The sequence below is a fragment of the Triturus cristatus genome, chromosome 4_1, assembly GCF_964204655.1.
Source record: "Triturus cristatus chromosome 4_1, aTriCri1.1, whole genome shotgun sequence".
In the NCBI taxonomy this organism is placed as follows: Eukaryota; Metazoa; Chordata; class Amphibia; order Caudata; family Salamandridae; genus Triturus; species Triturus cristatus.
In genome coordinates, this window is record NC_140585.1 from 518,056,403 (window position 1) to 518,074,778 (window position 18,376).

The 18,376-nt window shown below is 43.6% G+C and overlaps 1 protein-coding gene across 2 annotated transcripts in view; it reads right to left on the reverse strand.

The window, feature by feature from the left end:
• The window catches only part of LMNTD1 (lamin tail domain containing 1), a 1,465,565-nt gene that overhangs the window by 13,836 nt on the left and 1,433,353 nt on the right, over positions 1 to 18,376 (reverse strand). The gene's annotated exons all lie outside the window — the stretch shown is intronic.

Sequence of the window (18,376 nt, forward strand, 5' to 3'; positions counted from 1 at the left end):
AACCGGCGCCAAAGTTATTCCAAATAGAATGTTGCGGATTTCCTATGGAAACACGGTCCTAACTATAACTATCTACTGGCGACCGCCAGTAGATTATATATATATATATATATATATATATATAGATATATATCTTCCTCGTATTGGCTCAACTCTCTGGGACATCTCTACGGCGGTGTGGTTGTGGATTTCGGCAGTGCCATACGGTGTTTAAAATTGCGCTGGTATTCCTCAATGGAAGAATTCCACTTGCACTCACAGATATGATGATAATGATCAAGATATTTGACAGACAAACGCATTGGGCGTTACTGTATTGCCCCAACGATGTTGTTGCCAGCAAAATAAATGACTGGATTATTATCATATCCGTGAGTGCGAGCGGAAATCTTCCGTCGAGGAATGCTTGCGCAATATTTTATATATATTTGAAATATCACAGTCCTGTTCTGCCTGGGATCCCCCAAGAAACAGGTACGGACCACAGCGTGTTGTTGAAAATCTTTAGTGCAATTTATTGCGATCAAATCAGCAGCATATCCACCATTTCAGCATTACGTGTTTCGACAGTGAAACACTGTCTTGATCATATGTATATATATATCAAAAAGACTCGAACTCCTGCAACCTCCAGGCGGCGATGAAGGAGATACAGACCCCGCAGTATCAGGCAAGATGTATTGATTTAAACCTTGTTCCCATGAACGATGACGCGTTTCGGGCTCCAAAAGCCCTTGTTCACATGCGGAACAACATCGCCATGATGGTTTTAAGTGTTTGCTAAGTGCACACCCACCTCCAAGGCTCCGCGTCACATGACCATCAGTAGTGAAGACAGACTGCAAATTCAAATATATGTAAACACAACGTCACATCGCATTTTGCTCTCGCTAATGTGTTCAGAAAATGTCTCGAATGTAAAATAAATACATACATATAAGGTCACAATTCTTCTTTGTATAAATACGTACAAAAACTTTTTTTTTTTGTGTGTGTTGTGTTGGTACCATCTTTATTCTGGTACTCTGCCCAAAATATTAACACAAACCTCTCAAAGCAAGGTATTATTCTTGTATAGGGACTGAAATACCAACCAATGTATTACACAGGATGAATCCCCATTGTATAATATGTGACACTTATAGAGTTCGAAATGGAAAATAACATGAATTCCGTCTATTATAATATTATTTTTTAAATCAATCCTCTAAAATTGTAATGGAACACTGAAATAAAGTGCATAAATGCCTAGCAGCAAAAAACATGACGTGCAAAATAATGCTGAAAGTGCAAATGTGTAAAGTGCATGAAGTTCTAAGAAAGTGCTAAGTGTATAATTAATGCAAATTTCATATATATTAATAACAGTAAAACCTATTAATAGTAAATACCGTTAAAATTATACTAAAATGTATCACAAGTAATTATTTGATGCGGCAGGTAAGATAATTAAAACAAATCATTACTTCATGGTCCAAAAATATCTACCATCATCGTACAACTGTCAGAGTATCAAGAATGTTTCGAATAAATGGGAGTGTTTCAAAGCCTCAATCAGCTGTTGTGACTGTAGAAGTTATACCTATTACTGTTGATATTTTTAGAGAAAATTATGCATATCCTCAGTGTCATTCAACCCGTTAGGCCACTTACTATCGAATTCCAAGAGGATTTTAGTTTCTAACTGTCTTAGTTGGTGCTCCCTACTGCCCCCCACCCCGCCTTGGTTTGGAGATGGCGTTGATAACATAGTAGGTGAGACAGTTTACATCAATGCCGTGTATTCTTTTAAAGTGCCTCGCTACTGGGTATGCGGGATCACTGTGAAGGATAGCTCGTAGATGTTGTAATATTCTGACATGCACCTGTAGCTTAGTACTACCGATGTAGTTAAGGCCACAGGTGCATGTCAGAATGTAAACTGCATATTCAGTTCTGCAGTTAAAGCTGCCAGAAATGGCAATTGGTGTGTCACTAAATGGAGTTGAGTAGTGGGTCTTGTTACATCCAAATTTACAGGGCCAACAAGATGAGCATTTCCTAAAGCCCTGTGCTGGCTTTAACCAGTTAGTAGTTTTTCTTGTCTCAGGGCAATTCTTATCAAGAATGGAACCCATCGATTTTGCTCTCCTAAATGTAATCAAAGGAGTTTCAGCTATTCTAGTGTGAAACACACCATCGGTCAGGACAATGGGCCAATTATTTTTAATGATGGCTCTAATTTTCCTTTCCTCATTACTGTAGGTTGTGATTAGTCTAGGAGTATCATTTTTACTGAACAAAGGTACCAAATCATTGCCAAGATTATGTGGAGCTTTGTTGCCACTCTTAAATAAACTGTTTCTTGGCCCGATGCTAGCCTTACTCATGGCCACGTTTAAAATGTTGTCACTGTATCCTCTAGCTTTCAGTCTGTTTATCATGTCATGCAGACACTCGGTGAAATCAGATTCTACACTACAGATGCGTTTCAACCTTAAGATTTCCCCATAGGGTATGCTCACTATGAGGTGCTTAGGGTGAGCGCTACTGGCGTGGAGCGTTACATTCCCAGATGTAGGCTTTCTGAATAAAGTTGTTACGAAATTGCCATCCCTAATGTAAACTCTAACATAAAGAAATTCAATTTTAGTTTTATCAATATGAGATGTAAAAATTAGATTCATTGAGTTATTGTTAATTGTTTCAATAAACTGTTGGGCTTAAATTTCACTACCCTTCCACAGTATAAAAACATCATCAATGTATCTAAGATAACATAAGACATGTTGGTCAATTATTACACGATGCAACTTTCTAAGAACCTGTTCCTCCCACCAGCCAATGTGAAGACACGCATAGCTGGGGGAGAAACAGGCTCCCATCGCGACTCCTCTCAATTGCTTAAAGACATCTTTAACAAAAAGAAAGAAATTGTTATTGAGACACCACGAGATAAGCTCTAAAATAACCTTATTGTGTTAATAAAATTCACACGATCTCACATCCAGGAAGTGTTTAACTGCTCTCAATCCCATGCTATGATCAATGCTAGTATAGAGTGACTCTATATCAAGTGTGATTAGAGTCATCTGTCCATATTAGGTCCTTAATTTTCATTAAGAAATCTCCTGTATCCTTAACATAGCTGGGCAACTCCTTGACCAGAACCTGTAGAAAGTAGTCAATGTATTGTCCTACTTGTTCACCCACACTGTTGATTGCAGAAATAATGGGCCTGCCTGGAATAGGCATTATGTTTTTGTGTACTTTTGGAAATCAGGTACAAGACAGGGAGATAAATATCCACTATAAAAAAACGAAGGTTACAGGGACGTTATAGTTAGCAAATAGAATTTAAAAAACCTTAGAGATTCACCAAAAAGCTCAAAGCTTATAGGGACGTTATAGTTAGGCTGACATTTCACTCATACAGAACCAGAGCAATTCAGCTGTTATAGTTACCCGAGTAAATTATAACTTGCGCCCCCGCAATGCACTGCTTATGACTTCACACATTACATCACTCATGACATGGTTAGTGACATCACTGATGACATCACTGATGACATCATCCAGTGACTGAGTTTAAAAAAAAAAGTTAATGACTATTAAATATTTATACATGGGTGTAATGGTGAATCCGTGGGTGTATAAGTGACTGTTTGGATGACTGAGTAGGAGCATGACTGATGGCATAAGTGAGTGATTCGGTGTCTCAGTGAGTGTATGGATGAGTGTCTGGTGGTTTCAATGTATTTGTCTGTCAGTTTATGTCTAAGTGGGTGTATGAGTGTGTTAGTGCATACATCTCAATTGCTAGATGGGTGATTAATTGGTTGACTATCTCTATGGTTGTCTGTGTTTGTGGGTGAGGAGGTGTGTGACTGCCTGTATGGATTAATTAGTGGGTGAGTCAATGCCTGTATGGGATAGTGGGTGTGTGTGTGTGTGAGAAGCTGTATGGCTCAGTGAGTGTCTGTACGGCTGTGTCGGTGATTGAGTGCTTGTGTCAATATGTGTGAGTAACTGAGTATGTGAAAGGCAGCATAGGTGAGTGAATGGGTATATGAGTGACTTTATGCATAAGTGAGTGAATGTGAGAGTGGCTATATGGATGAGTACATGCTTCTGTCAGTGACTGTATAGGTGAAATGAGTATGTGTTACTATTTGTATGAGAAAGTAAGTGGTTTTGTATGTAACTGTTTGGGTTAGTACATACCTATATGATTGACTGTATGGGTGAGTATGTAGGTGGGTGAGTAGTTCTATGTGTGACTCACTCTGTGTGTGAGTGTCTGTATGGGCATATGAGTGGCTATGTCAATGGCTGTATTAGTGACTGAGCGGTTGTATGAGTGGCAGTATGGGTGAACAAGTGGATGTGTGTAGATCTATGGATTAGTGAGTGGCTGTGTAAGTACTGGTATGGCTTTGACAATGGATTTGTGAATGGTTGTATGGGAGTGGCAGTGGCAGTGGGTGTATTAAAAGATTCTAGAGGGGGTGTGTGGGTGCATCAGAGATGATGTGGATGATGTCATCAGTGATGTCATTTTCATGTCATGAGTGATGACATCAGTGGTGTCACTGACCATGTCATCAGTGATGTAATATGTGAGGTCATAAGCAGTGCATTGCGGTGGCACGAGCTAAAGATAACTCAGATAACTATAACGGCTGAATTTCTCTGGTTTTGCACAAGTGAAATGTCAGCCTAACTATAACGTCCCTGTAACCTTTGTTTTTTTTTGTGAATTTCTAAGTTTACAAAAAATTCTATTTGCTAACTATAACGTTTGTGTAACCTTTGTTTTTTTTTAGTTCAGTTCTAAGGTTTTTTAAATACTATTTGCTAACTATAACATCCCTGTTAGAAATGGGGGTCTCTAGTTGGCAATGGTTTGCACCTTTGTCCAAGTAGGGACCCTTCTTCATAGTCAGGGTAAGGGGGATACACTTCTAAAATAACACCTGCTCACCCCCTTGGTAGCTTGGCACGAGCAGACAGGCTTATCTCAGAGGCAGTGTGTAAAGCATTTGTGCATGCATACAGGACAGTGAAAACACTACAAATGGACACCACACCAGGTAAGAAAAATAAGCAAAACCTTTTCTAAACCAAGACCAAATAGAACAAAACCCCAACATACAATACTGTAAAAATATGTACTTTGCAAGATAACCTTCAGACTGAAAAAATAGCTGAAAAACACAGTTCTTCCAAGTCGGTAGCTCTGTCCGGAGCTACCACAATGCGGAAAACAACAGAGTATACCAATTCCAGCCGACTGCATCGGTATGGGCCAGTGAAAGCATTGATAGACTCGTAGACAGTACCTTTCTTTTTGCGCCTGATCCTGTGGGTACGAGTTGTTCGGGGTAACCGTCATGGTTGCAATGTGACGTAGAAGCAGTGCAGCGTGCGGTGTCCTCATGGTGCAGTGCAGGCAGAGTCTCGTTGGCGGTCATCCAGCGGCATCGGTGAGGCCAAGGCTTACGATGCGGAGTGAGGTGGTGCTCGATGGTCACGGTGCGGGCGACGGAGACGGTCGATGTTCGGGTAGGGCAGTGACAGTGTCGGTGACGTCCGGTGAGAGTGAAACGAGGCAGTGCGGAGTGCAGTGCCCACAGGACGCAGTACAAGCAACGGCTCAGTGACGATCACCCAGCGGCGTCGGTGAGACCAAGGATGCGGTGGAACATGCAGAGGTGCCTTCTGCTGTGCCTTCAGGACAGGGGACCAGCAACGGACTCAGTGACAGCGTCGACTGCTCTTTTCTTCTGTGGCGACTGAAACCAGCGGTTCCAGAGATAGTGCCCAGAAGGAAGGTGAAGTCTCTGCTGTTCCTGAGACTTCTTGAACAGGGGGCAAGCTCTACCTCAACCCTCTGGAGATACTTTGTCAAGCAGGATACACACACACACAGTTACTCTCCTTGGCAGAAACAGCTACTGCAGGTCAACCACAGACAGCACACAGCAAAGGGGCAGTACTTCTCCTCAAGCTTTTCCCAGCTCTTCTCTTTGACAGAGGCTCCTCTTGAATTACAAAAGGGATCTGAAGTTCAGGGGGTCTAGGCCCTCTTTTTATACACAAATTCCTTTGTTCTCTGGTAGTAGAGAAGGTCTTTGCCCAGCCAAAACCAGTTCTGTCCTCTCCAGTGCAGCTGCCCGGCAGGAGGTGGAGACAGCATTGTCCAAGGCAGACCAGGCCTATTCAGGTGTGAAAGAAATCTCCTCCCCCTACTCTGAATGCAGCCCAGGTATTTTCAGCCCAGCCCTGACTCATTCAGGAAAGGCAGGACAAACATCAGCCCCCCAGTGGTTGTCTGAGAAAATGCACATCCCCAGCCCCTATCACTCCAAAGCCAGACAGTCAATCCACAAACCAGCAGAGGCACACAGGATGGCTAAATAAGAAAATTCCCACTTTCTAAAAGTGGTATTTTAAGAACGTACAATAGAAAAATAATCTTTATTAAAAGATGCATTTTTCTATTCTGAGTTCAGGCATACTAAACTCCATCTTTCTATTGTGTCCCAGTGGAAAGTTATATTCATAAGATGTTATAAATAAACTCCCATTCTATCCTATGGGACAGATAGCCTTTCAATATTGAAAAACAAAATACACTGTATTTCACTATCAGGACATGTCACACACCTCAGTACATGTCCTACCTTTCACATTCACTGCACCCTACCCATTGGGCTACCTTGGGTCTCCCGTAGGGGTATCTTACATGTAAGAAAAGGGAAGGTTAGGGCCTGGCAAGTAGGTGCACTTGCCAGGTCGACATGGCAGTACCAAACTGCGCACAGACACTGCAGTGGCAGGTCTGAGTTACATTTACAGGCAGCTCATGTGGGTGGCACAATCAGTGCTGCAGGCCCACTAGCAGCATTTGATTTACAGGCCCTGGGCAAACACAGTGCACTGTACTAGGGACTTACCAGTAAAACAGATATGCCAATCATGGAATCACCAAGCCATAAACACAATTTCCAGGGAGAGCATATGCACTTTAGCACTGATCAGCAGTGGTACAGTGCCCAGAGTCATAAAACCAACAAAAACAGGACCCAAAACAAGAGGCCAAAAAGCAAAAAGCAAAAAGTCTGGGGATAAAATTCCATTTGCTAACTAGAAAATCCCTGTAACCTTTGGTTTTTTAATGAATTTCTAAGGTTTTCTAATTAGCGGTCACGTTTGCAGAGTGGTGGAGAAAGGGGGCTGGGCCTGCAACCAGCTCTCAGAAATTCCACTGCATAAGACTTAGTGGAGGTACCAAGAGGGCTTCTTGGCCCCTAATGTCCCACTGGAGCCAAGGGGACTTTATCCCCCAACTAGTAGTGCATCCAGAGGCACAAGGACTTTAGTTCTGAGTCCCTTAGGATGCAAGGGGACCTCATTGCCCCACCAACAGTGCGGCGAGAGGCATATTTGCAGAGTGGTGGAAAAAGGAGCATGGCCTCTGACCACCTCTCAGCAATCCCATTGTGTGGGGTTCATTGGAGGTAACAGGTGGGTTAGTTGGCCTCTAAGGACCCTCACCAGCGAAGGGGTCTTCCTCCCCTAACCAAGAGCGAGCCAGGAGGCGTGTTTGCAAAGTAATGGAGAAAGGGGACCGGGCCTCTGGCGAGTTGTGGCTTTGTTTTGTTTTTATTTTAGGAAGGGGGGCTATGTGGCCCCCTTCCCCTGACCCTTTTGGGCCCCAGCAACCCTATCCCTGGGGCCTGACCCCTTTCTAATTTATTTATTTGTTTTTTCAAGGGAGGGAGGCTGAGCAACTCCCCTCCCGGGCCATTTTCCGCTTCAGGGACCCCATCCCCGGCCCAGCCCAGCCACTCCATTTTTTACTCCATTTTTTAATTAAAAAAGGGAGGGGGCCTGAGTGGCCCTCCTCCCTGGCCATTTTTGGCCCTAGGGACCACATCCTCCTGGGCATGTCCATCTCCTTGGGGACCACGGGAGTGCCTGAAGCCCCTGAGTTCCTGGCCGGCTAACCGACTCTTGTAGGAGCCGGCATTGCCTTTTACCCCCAGAGAGCTGCTAAGATGCAGCTCCCTGGGGTAAAAAGCAAAATCTGCTCACTTTGGACAAGCTCGCTTGTTCAAAGCAAGCACAGTTGTTTACTATTGGATGGCAGGAGCACTGCTCCTGCCATCCCATAGCAAACTGCAGTGTCCCAGGGGTAGGCTCCCTGGGACATTGCTGGAGCCGGCCCTGGGGGGTGGTGGTCCCCAGGGCAATTTACGGCTCCAGGAGGGGGGCCACGCAGCCCCCCTCCCATTTGCAAAATAGTCTGGGGAGGTGGTGTTCCCCGGGGCAGCGGGGGGTGCATGCCCCCCGTAGTTTAGTACAGTAGCTCCAGGGCTGGTGGGAGGGCTGGATCCCCCCTGCATCTTATTTGAATATAGCCTCAGGGAGGAGGTGGTCCCCGGGGCTGTGGGGGGGCACATGCCTCTCCCACACACACAACCCCGGGGAGGTGGCGGTCCCCAGGGCTGCGGTCGGGGCTGGAGGCTCCACACGCATTACAATTGAAAATAGCACCTGGAGGTGGCTATTCCCAGGGCTGGAAGGGCCTTGTGCCCCACCCACACATAAAATAATTAGCCCCTGGGAGATTGTGGCCCACACATTTTAATTTTTTTCATGCCTCCGGGACCTGGCCCACTTGGGAGCCTTAAGTAAATGTAGTGCAGGAGCCCGTGCTTCTTTTTGGAAACAAAAAAAGCTGGCCGGATTCGCAAATCCACTGTGAATCCAGATGAATTTTTTTCTTTTTAATGTTTTTTGAGCCCTGCGGGTCCCTGTGAGACCCCCTGAACAGGCGTAGGCGGTCAGGGTGTTTCGACCCTGCCCCTTTTCTTTTTTTAAACATTTTTGCTTGTCAATCGGTTCAACCGAGTCACAAGATGGCTGCCAACACTTCCTGGTTTGAAGTGTTGGCAGCCAATCAGATTTCAGGCACGAGATCAGGAGGGTTCGGGGATCCACCGCGACCACAGTTGTATATCTGAGAGATCTTTAAATGTCTTTAAAAACTACTGAATGGATCTACACCATTTAACAACAAGAGTGTTTTCTGGACTAAGAGCTACTTTTTTGGCAAATTTGGTGTAATTCCGTTCAGCAGTTCAGGCTGTAGCCGTGTCTAAAGTTTCCTATAGAAATTAACATGGAGAAGAAGTGTTTTGGGACCCCCCTTTTTCTTGGCCCCCACTTAATGGATCAACCTAAATCTTTCAAAACAACAGCTGAAGGGAATGGCCCATTAATTTTGAAAATTTGGCGAATATTCGTCTAACAGCACCAAAGTTATAGGGAAGTCAAAAAATGCTTTCGCTATGAAAAGTAGGTCCTAACTAGAACTACCAAGTGGGACTGCCAGTAGGAGATTATATATATATATATATATATATACATATACATATATATATATATATATTTCTCCAAGCGTTTCTTTGTCAGGGACATAAAACGTGGCGCACACACTTCGATAATCTTTTCAAATTCTTTTATTCCGCTCCAAGGGCAGACAAACGCGTTTCGGCCCTGCTGGCCTTTGTCAATGTCAATGCACGCAATGTTTGCACTGGATAAATAATCATTGTTTAACCCACGTCATCTCAGATTGAAGTAGAAAGAGGACTGCAACATTCAGAAAACTCTTTCAAAGCAGGTCTAAATAGCTGCCATTTTGAACTAGTAAGGAGATGCTATATTCCTATAACTGAGTTCTACCAATATGCACATACATAACTAACAAACATGTTGTTTTCAATTTTTTGGCAAGATTATTCCTAAATTCATTGGAATACCCTTTCATCACAAATTTACGCCCTGAATGAGCAAAAAACATATATGTGCAAGTATAATTACAGTGAACATTTAATTCATGTTTTTCATAGCTGTTCTTTAGGCAATTCGAATAGCCACCCAAATGGGCTAAGGACATATTGCATTTAATCCGTGAGATCTGGCCCTGAATGGGCATACATCATTACAAAGTCACAATTCCCGTCAATCATCCTATGGGTTAGACATGTTAACAATTAAAAACAATCAAATTCTTTACAAAATATATACTTCCTGGGAGGGAAAAGCTTTCATAAAAATATATTTAAATATATGAAGTTTTTCTCAACAGTATTGCCATCAATTCATTTAAGATACTCTGTTTTTACCACAACACATGCAATTATGATCCTTTTCTTATCATAATTTCATTCTTTCTCATTTTTTCACCATAGATTTTTCCAATTTTTTTACTTTTATACCTTCTTCATCCTCATTTTTCCTTATGAGATATTATTGCAATTTATTATATCACAATTATTTATAGCAATTTTCCGATTCCTGTTTGTTGGTATTTTAGCCAACATGTATCCACAATTCTTCCTCACAGTTTAATCCATTCGGTGCCAGAGTACGAAGCTCTATGATGTATTTTGATTCTAACTGTCTAAGAGTTCTTATCCTGTCACCACCTCTTCTAAGGGGTGGGACTCGATCTAGGCAGAAGAATTTTAAGAGATTACTGTTACTTTTGTGTTTTTCGGCAAAGTGCCTGGCCACAGGATAATTGTTATCAATTTTAGTTATTGCACGCATGTGCTCTAGAATTCTCTTCTTTGTTTGGTGTATTGTGCTCCCCACGTATCGAAGGTTGCACGGACACATCAAACAATAAACTGTGAAGTCTGAATTGCAGTTCAGTAGTTTAGTAATGTTTTTCGGTTGCTCATTGCCAGGAATCAGATAAGTTTTTGTGACTGTGCTATTCTTACATGCCTTACATTTTAGGCAAGGATAGTAGCCTTTGATGTTATGATGGCATGTGTCCTTTTTAGAAAAATAACTGTGTACTAGCATGTCCTTTAAAGAAACATTCTTCCTATATGTTATGCTAGGTTGTTTTGGAACTTTTTGGCCAATGGTTATGTCTGCCTGAAGCATACCCCAATGTTTCTTAAGAATCTTACGAATTTCACCAGAATCTGAGGAAAAGGTTAAAATAAGTCTAATGGTGCCATAATTTTTTACTTTTAGGGGCTTTCTTAGGAGATCTTCTATTTTCCGTGTTTCTGCCCTATCTGTTGCTGCCTTAAGAATATGCTGAGGGTACCCTCTCTGCTTGAAACGTTCCACGGCTTCTCCAGTGGCTTTTTTGTAATTTTCTTTTGTAGTGTTGTTCCTTTTTAGACGAAGACATTCCCTATACGGTATACTGTTCACCAGACAGCGTGGATGCTGGCTGGTGAAATGTAGAGTTGCATTTCCTGCAGTTGGTTTGCGGAATAGTCTTGTCTTCAGTGTATCATTATCTGCATATACCAGGAGGTCTAAATATGGTACTTCCCTTTCACTGATGGTTCCTGTGAAGTGGAGATTGATATCATTTTTGTTCAAACTTTCGAGGTATTCCTCTAATTCCTGTCTATTACCTGTCCATGTGAAAAATATATCATCAATGAAGCGGGTCCAGATTCCTATCTTCTGTGCCCATGCTTCATTGATCCCTGCCCAGGCCACGTGCTTCTCCCACCAGCCCACGAAAAGATTCGCGTAGCTGGGGGCGAAGCACGTGCCCATTGCAGTACCTTGTTTCTGAATGTACAATTGTTCACCGAAGGTAAAGATGTTGTTGTTCAGACAAAATGACAGAAATTGTAAGATCATTTCACTGTGTTCTGTGTATTTCAGTGATCTCGTTTTCAGAAAGGATTTTATGGCTATTTCTCCCTGGCCGTTGTGGATACTTGTGTACAGACTGGTAATGTCCAAGGTGACAAGAAGGAAAGAGTTATCCCAGTTTATGTTATCAATTATCTTAATAAAATCTGTACTATCTTTTATATAAGATACCAAGTCAAATACAAATGGACACAGCACATTGTTTACCAGGATTGAGGTGTTTTCCAAAAGGCTACCCATGGATGAGACTATTGGTCTCCCTGGGGGTCTTTTGTCATCTTTGTGGAGCTTTGGAATGTGATAAAAGGTGGGGGTAACAGGATGTTCTGTTTTGATGAATTCATATTCATCTTGACCTAAGATCCCCTTACTTTTCCAAAAATCAATCATTCCATAAAATTCTAGAATGCTTTGGTTGTAATCTTTAGTTGTAATTTTTTTATAGCATACATGATCATTTAATTGTCTTAGGGCCTCCCGTTCATACGATACACTGTCTTGAATGACAATATTCCCGCCTTTATCAGACGGTTTTATTACAATCGTCAGATCTTCCTGTAAGGCTTTTATTGCTTGACGTTGCTCCAATGAGATATTTTGATTCCTCTTACTTATTCCTTTCGGATTAGTTCTTAGCTTGTCCAAATCCTTGATTACCAGTTCATGGAAACTGTCAATCATATCATACGCTGTTCTCAGTATGAATCTGGATTTCTTTTTTAAGTTGGTGACCATTCCTGTTTGTGTTATTTCATTTAGTTCCAGAAATTCTGTGTCACTGAGTGGTTGTGTCAATTCATCTCCATCTCCTTCGATTTCTTCTTGTAGGCTATGAAGCGCTCTTAAAGCTGGTAGTTCACTTCCAGTTAGTAGATCCATCGGGTCAATTGTCCGGTCTGGATCTCTCACAGGTTTCGGCATTTTTCCATGGAACATTTTATTTAATTTCAATTTTCTAATGAAAAGATAGAGGTCAATCCGTGTTTGGACATAGTCCCATTGATTTGTTGGGCAGAATGATAGACCTTTTCGTAGTACCTGCTCCTCTACTCTTGTTAATTTTCTTTTCGATAGGTTTACTACTGTTAAGTCTTCAGTTTTTATTTTTTGTTCATTCCCCTTCTGCTCCTGGTGACCCTCGGGGTTTGTTGTGCATTTGCCTTTTTTCCCCCTTCTTGTTTTCCTTTTTCTCCATCTGGGGGTCTTGTTCTCTGTGGAAGTTGGCGCCATGATTGTTGGATGACCTCGTACTCCTTTGGAAAATTTACTCTTGCTCCTGTGCTCTCTATCACATCCTCTGGTTCCAATTGATCCGGGTCCACCTCTGACTCTGACGTGTCTCTTGTCACTTCGACATTACTTTTCTTTGCCTCTTGTATTGATTTTCTCGGCATGTCAAATTTCTTGGCAAATGTCAGAACCCTGCCGGATTCATAGTCATGTTGGTCTCGGGCGAATTTTTCATGTTTTCGCTTTCTTATTACTTCCTCATACTTAAGTAGGCGCTGTTTCATTTGTTGCCTCAGATTTTCAGCTGTCTCTGTTGCCGAATCCTTTGCGATTAATTCTTCGAGTCCTTTTATTTCCTCCAATAATTTGACTCTATCGCTGATTGCATACTTATCAGGATCTCTACCATCCCCTTTGCTGATCGTGTGGTATGGTCTGACCACTCTAGTAGTAGGTTCGGATCCGGATTTTCATAGGATGGCACCGTGTAGATTCTTAGTCCTCGAGGGATACGATCAACCTCGAGGTAGCGTGTTAGAGATGCTGATTCCCACCATTTACGCACTTCTTTTTCGTACGTTTTTTCAAGTTTTTGAAATAGCCCCTTCAATGAATTTGGCGGTATACTGCTCTCTTGTTTGTTTTTGTATTTGGTTCCTTCATTAGCTTTTACTGTAAAGACCGTGGCTGCCGCCTCTAGTCTCTCCTCCTCGCTAAACATTGTTGCGGTTGCCTTGGATGTACTCGCGGATTCGTTCAAAATCCGTATTGCGCACTTCCCCATGCAATACGTGTAAAGCTCTTAGTTCTTGCCAGAGTTCAAAGTATAAGCATCCAGCCAGTAAATTCACGAGCGTATCTTTTAGAATGGCATATTCGACTTACCCGAACTGGTTTCTCGATAGGCTTGCGCGTCCTCCGACTCGGTCGCCTCCGATATTCATCCAGTCCTGGTTTTTCGTTCGCCTGATACAGTCTCTGCTTCCCACTTTCGTCGGTCAGCTTGCTTCGATTTACTGGCGGTGCCGGCGTTTTGCAAATAGAGATTCTTCCAAGGTGACACCAGTACCACGCCGCACTGCTTTCTGGATGGGTGCTGCCACCGACGTAGGTGTACCGTCGATAAATTTCTCCAAGCGTTTCTTTGTCAGGGACATAAAACGTGGCGCACACACTTCGATAATCTTTTCAAATTATTTTATTCCGCTCCAAGGGCAGACAAACGCGTTTCGGCCATGCTGGCCTTTGTCAATGTCAATGCACGCAATGTTTGCACCGGATAAATAATCATTGTTTAACCCACGTCATCTCAGATTGAAGTAGAAAGAGGACTGCAACATTCAGAAAACTCTTTCAAAGCCGGTCTAAATAGCTGCCATTTTGAACTAGTAAGGAGATGCTATATTCCTATAACTGAGTTCTACCAATATGCACATACATAACTAACAAACATGTTGTTTTCAATTTTTTGGCAAGATTATTCCTAAATTCATTGGAATACCCTTTCATCACAAATTTACGCCCTGAATGAGCAAAAAACATATATGTGCAAGTATAATTACAGTGAACATTTCATTCATGTTTTTCATAGCTGTTCTTTAGGCAATTCGAATAGCCCTCCTTCATGATGTTACACCCAAATGGGCTAAGGACATATTGCATTTAATCCGTGAGATCTGGCCCTAAAAAAAAAATAAAAAAAAAAAAATATATATATATATATATATCCGCGCTCACTCCTTTCTCCCTTCTGATGTAAGGAAAGCACTCGCAGGGTTTTCTCTTTTAGAGTTTCTTTTTACTTCATCCGCTTATCAACATGACGCGTTTCGGCTGACGCCTTAGTCTAATGTTTACAAATTGCGCGCCGAAAAGCGGCAGACATTTAAAAATACGTAAACGGTCGCATGATGCATTTCTCAATGGAAATTAAAGAAGGACCACTTGAATTTCATGTTCAGGCGCCATATTGGGGTATATAGCCTCCCAAACAGTCCCGATATCCAAAATCAATAATTATAAACATTGCTAAGTTGTTTACAACAAAGAGTATGTAACTTTAACAAAAAACGTGTTGATCACATTATTTGAAAACAAAATTGAAATCCATTACATACAATTGTCAATTTTTGTCGGGATCAAATTAATCACGCCGTATATCGGCTACGGATCCTGAAGTGTAGTCTCTCACATTATGCCGTGTATTATGCCGTGTATCGGCTTAGACAATACATTATAAAAGGTACATAAATCTGACTTCACAGTTATATTGGGCAATCATAAAGCTGCTAATTCCAAATGAATTTAATCACCTAGATAAACTGCTAATTCTTCCCCTACATTCATTCCTTTAGGATACCTATATATATTCACTGAAAAAACCATAGGTTTCAGCGGCATTATAGTTAGCTGGACATTTCCCTCGTACAAAACCCTAGAAATTCCCCTGTTATAGTTAGTTCAGCTAACTATAACTCGCGCCCCCGCAATGCACTGCTGACGATGTCACATATTACATCACTCATGACATGGTCAGTGACATCACTGATGACATCACTGATGACATCTGAAATGACATCACTGATGACATCACTGATGACGTCATCCAGTGAGTCTTTGTTTCTGTAAAGTTTCAATATGTTTAATATATATATTGAAAGGCATGTTAAAGAATGAGTGGGTGTACAAGTGTGTGAATGGATGATTTTCTAGGTGCGTAACTGACTCTATCAGTGAGTCATTAAATGTATCTTACTGCAGACTAGTGACTAAACTGTGTGAATGTCTGTATGTGTCTGTGTGTTGGTGTATAAGTGGCTGCATGGTTTTGTGAATAGCTATAGGAGTGTCTATATGGGTTATTGATTGGTTGTCTGAGTATCTGTATGGGTGCCTGAGTGTTTGTGTGCATAGGCTGTGTGTGACTCTCTGCATAGATGTGTGAGTGGGTGATTCTATGGGTGTGTAACGCCCTGAACGTCTCAGGATCGTTTAACAGACACGATAATGAGAACGCAACCACTTGTGAAGGTTTAGTTATTTTAATGAAGGCAAAAATAATACAAGGAATAAACAAAGGTTATAGCCACTGGAATCCTCCAGGCTAAGTACGTTACCAGCCCACAGCACGGATGGTCCTAACCGTCCTCTGCATATACGCCGATCCCGGCGTATGCCAACAGAGGGCAGAAATGAAATGGCCGACAATGCCAATCGGTAGGCTGTGAGGGGCACGAAGAGTGTTGGGGAGAATCGAGGAGTCAGGGAAACACCCAGCCGGGGTCTCTACCTGAAGGGAGCAGCCGCTCAACCTCTTCCTCAGACTGCACCGGGACGCGGAGTCACCTCCTGGTGATGCGTCACCGATACCCCAATCACAAGCAAAGAAGACTGAACCGAGAGCAGCCGCTCGATCGATCCTGTGGACTTCCGAGTCTGTAACGCGGCAAACACCTCCTGGTGTGCGTTACAGCTGGCAGTCCCTGTATCTCTGGTCGGGCTGGGAGTTACGACTCCAACCAGCAAAAGCGCCACTGCGCTTTGACTCAGCCGAGTCAAAAAGCAAAGCTCAATGGTTATCCGGTAGAGCTTCCGGGTCCTTCACAGGTGACGATGGGGCAAGACACGGCCCAGGGAGTAACGACTCGACCTACCTCCGTTCTTGCCTTACTGGAGCACCACTCCGGAACACTGCTCTTCACTAAGCAGGTACGTCGGTGTAAACACAATATCCGACAGCGTTGTACCTCCTGGTTCCTCCCTTTATAGGGAGTGTTTTCCTTGAGTTATGTAACAGCTCTCCTGTTTACATAAGGGCGTGTTTTCCTTGAGTTATGTAACAGCTCTCCTGTTTACATAAGGGCGTGTTTTCCTTGAGTTATGTAACAGCTCTCCTGTTTACATAACCTCTCAACCGCTAAGCATCCTGGGAGATGTAGTCCGTTTTCGCTGGTTACCGTTTTCCTCCCCTCGCATGACAGGAATTCTTGACAGTACATCCTCCCTCTCAGCGGCTCCCCACGGGTCCAGCGCTGGCAGGAAAACGCCGATGGAACAAGGAGACCAAGCGCGGAGCATGAACCCCTTCAGCCGGTTCCCATGACTGCTCCTCCGGGCCATAGCCTTTCCACGTAACCAGGTACCAGAGCTTCCCCCTGCGCCATTTGGACGCCCGTATGCCCGACACTTCATACTCCACCTCCGACTCCACGCATACCGGCCTAGGTGTCCCAAACGGCTTGGAGGGTGCTGGTTTGAGCAATGATACATGAAAGACAGGGTGTATCCGCAATGACTGGGGCAAGCACACCTTCACGTTCACGGGACCCATACACTTGGTAATTCGATAGGGGCCCATGTACTTGGGATGGAACACACTGTTCTTTCGAAACCTCATGTTTCTTGTGGATATCCAGACGTAGTCTCCAGTGCGGTACAGTGGCCCGGGCCTTCTCTTCCTGTCTGCCGCAGCCTTGTATCTTCTCTTGGCCTCTATTAGGACAGCCCTTGAGAGCATCAACGTGTCTTTTATGTGTGCCACCCTGTCCGCTGTGGCGGGAATCCTGTCCTCTCTGAACGGATGTAGAAATGGCAAGAACCTGGGATGTTGGCCATAGTTGCTATAGAACGGAGATGACTGTGTGGAGCTGTGAGTGGCGTTGTTATAGGCTATCTCTGCAACCCATAGCAAGTCGACCCATTCTTCCCTGCCCTGGTCCACAAAACATCGCAGATACTGTTTGAGCGTTTGGTTCAGGCGCTCGGTTTGGCCGTCCGTTTGAGGGTGGTAGCTGGTGGACAGGGCGGTCTTAACATGCAGCGCAGTGCACCAAGTCTTCCAGAATTGCGCAGTAAACTGCGACCCCCGGTCCGACACGATCACCCCAGGTAATCCATGCAGTCGTACCACATTCTTTAGGAGTAGTGACGCCAATTCCCCGGCCGTAGGGACTCTCTTGCAGGGGATGAAGTGCCCCATTTTCGTCAAGTAATCCACCACCACCAGTATTGCCGTCATCCCCTGGTCTACCGGTAGGCCCACCACGAAGTCCAGTGATATGCTATCCCATGGTCTATCCGGGGTCGGAAGTGGATGTAAGAGCCCTTGGGTTCGGCCATGGTCGGCCTTCATGGTAGCACACGTAGGACACTCCTGTCCCCACCTCCTGACATCCACTCTCATGGTTGGCCACCAGAAATGCCGTCCCATGCTAGCCACCATTTTTTCAAAGCCCAAATGACCTGCGCATGGAGAGTCATGGCACCAGATGAATGCTTGTTTCCTTAGCCTAGGCGTGGGTATCAATAGGCACCTGCCCTTCAGGGGTATCCCGTCCTTCAGCTGCCATTCTCTGTGACTGAGGAGCCACCTCCGCCATGCGAATGACCTGATCCCTCTCTTTATTCCCCTCAGGAAAGTATCCGGTTGGATAACCCCCAATACCATCCTCGGGGAAAT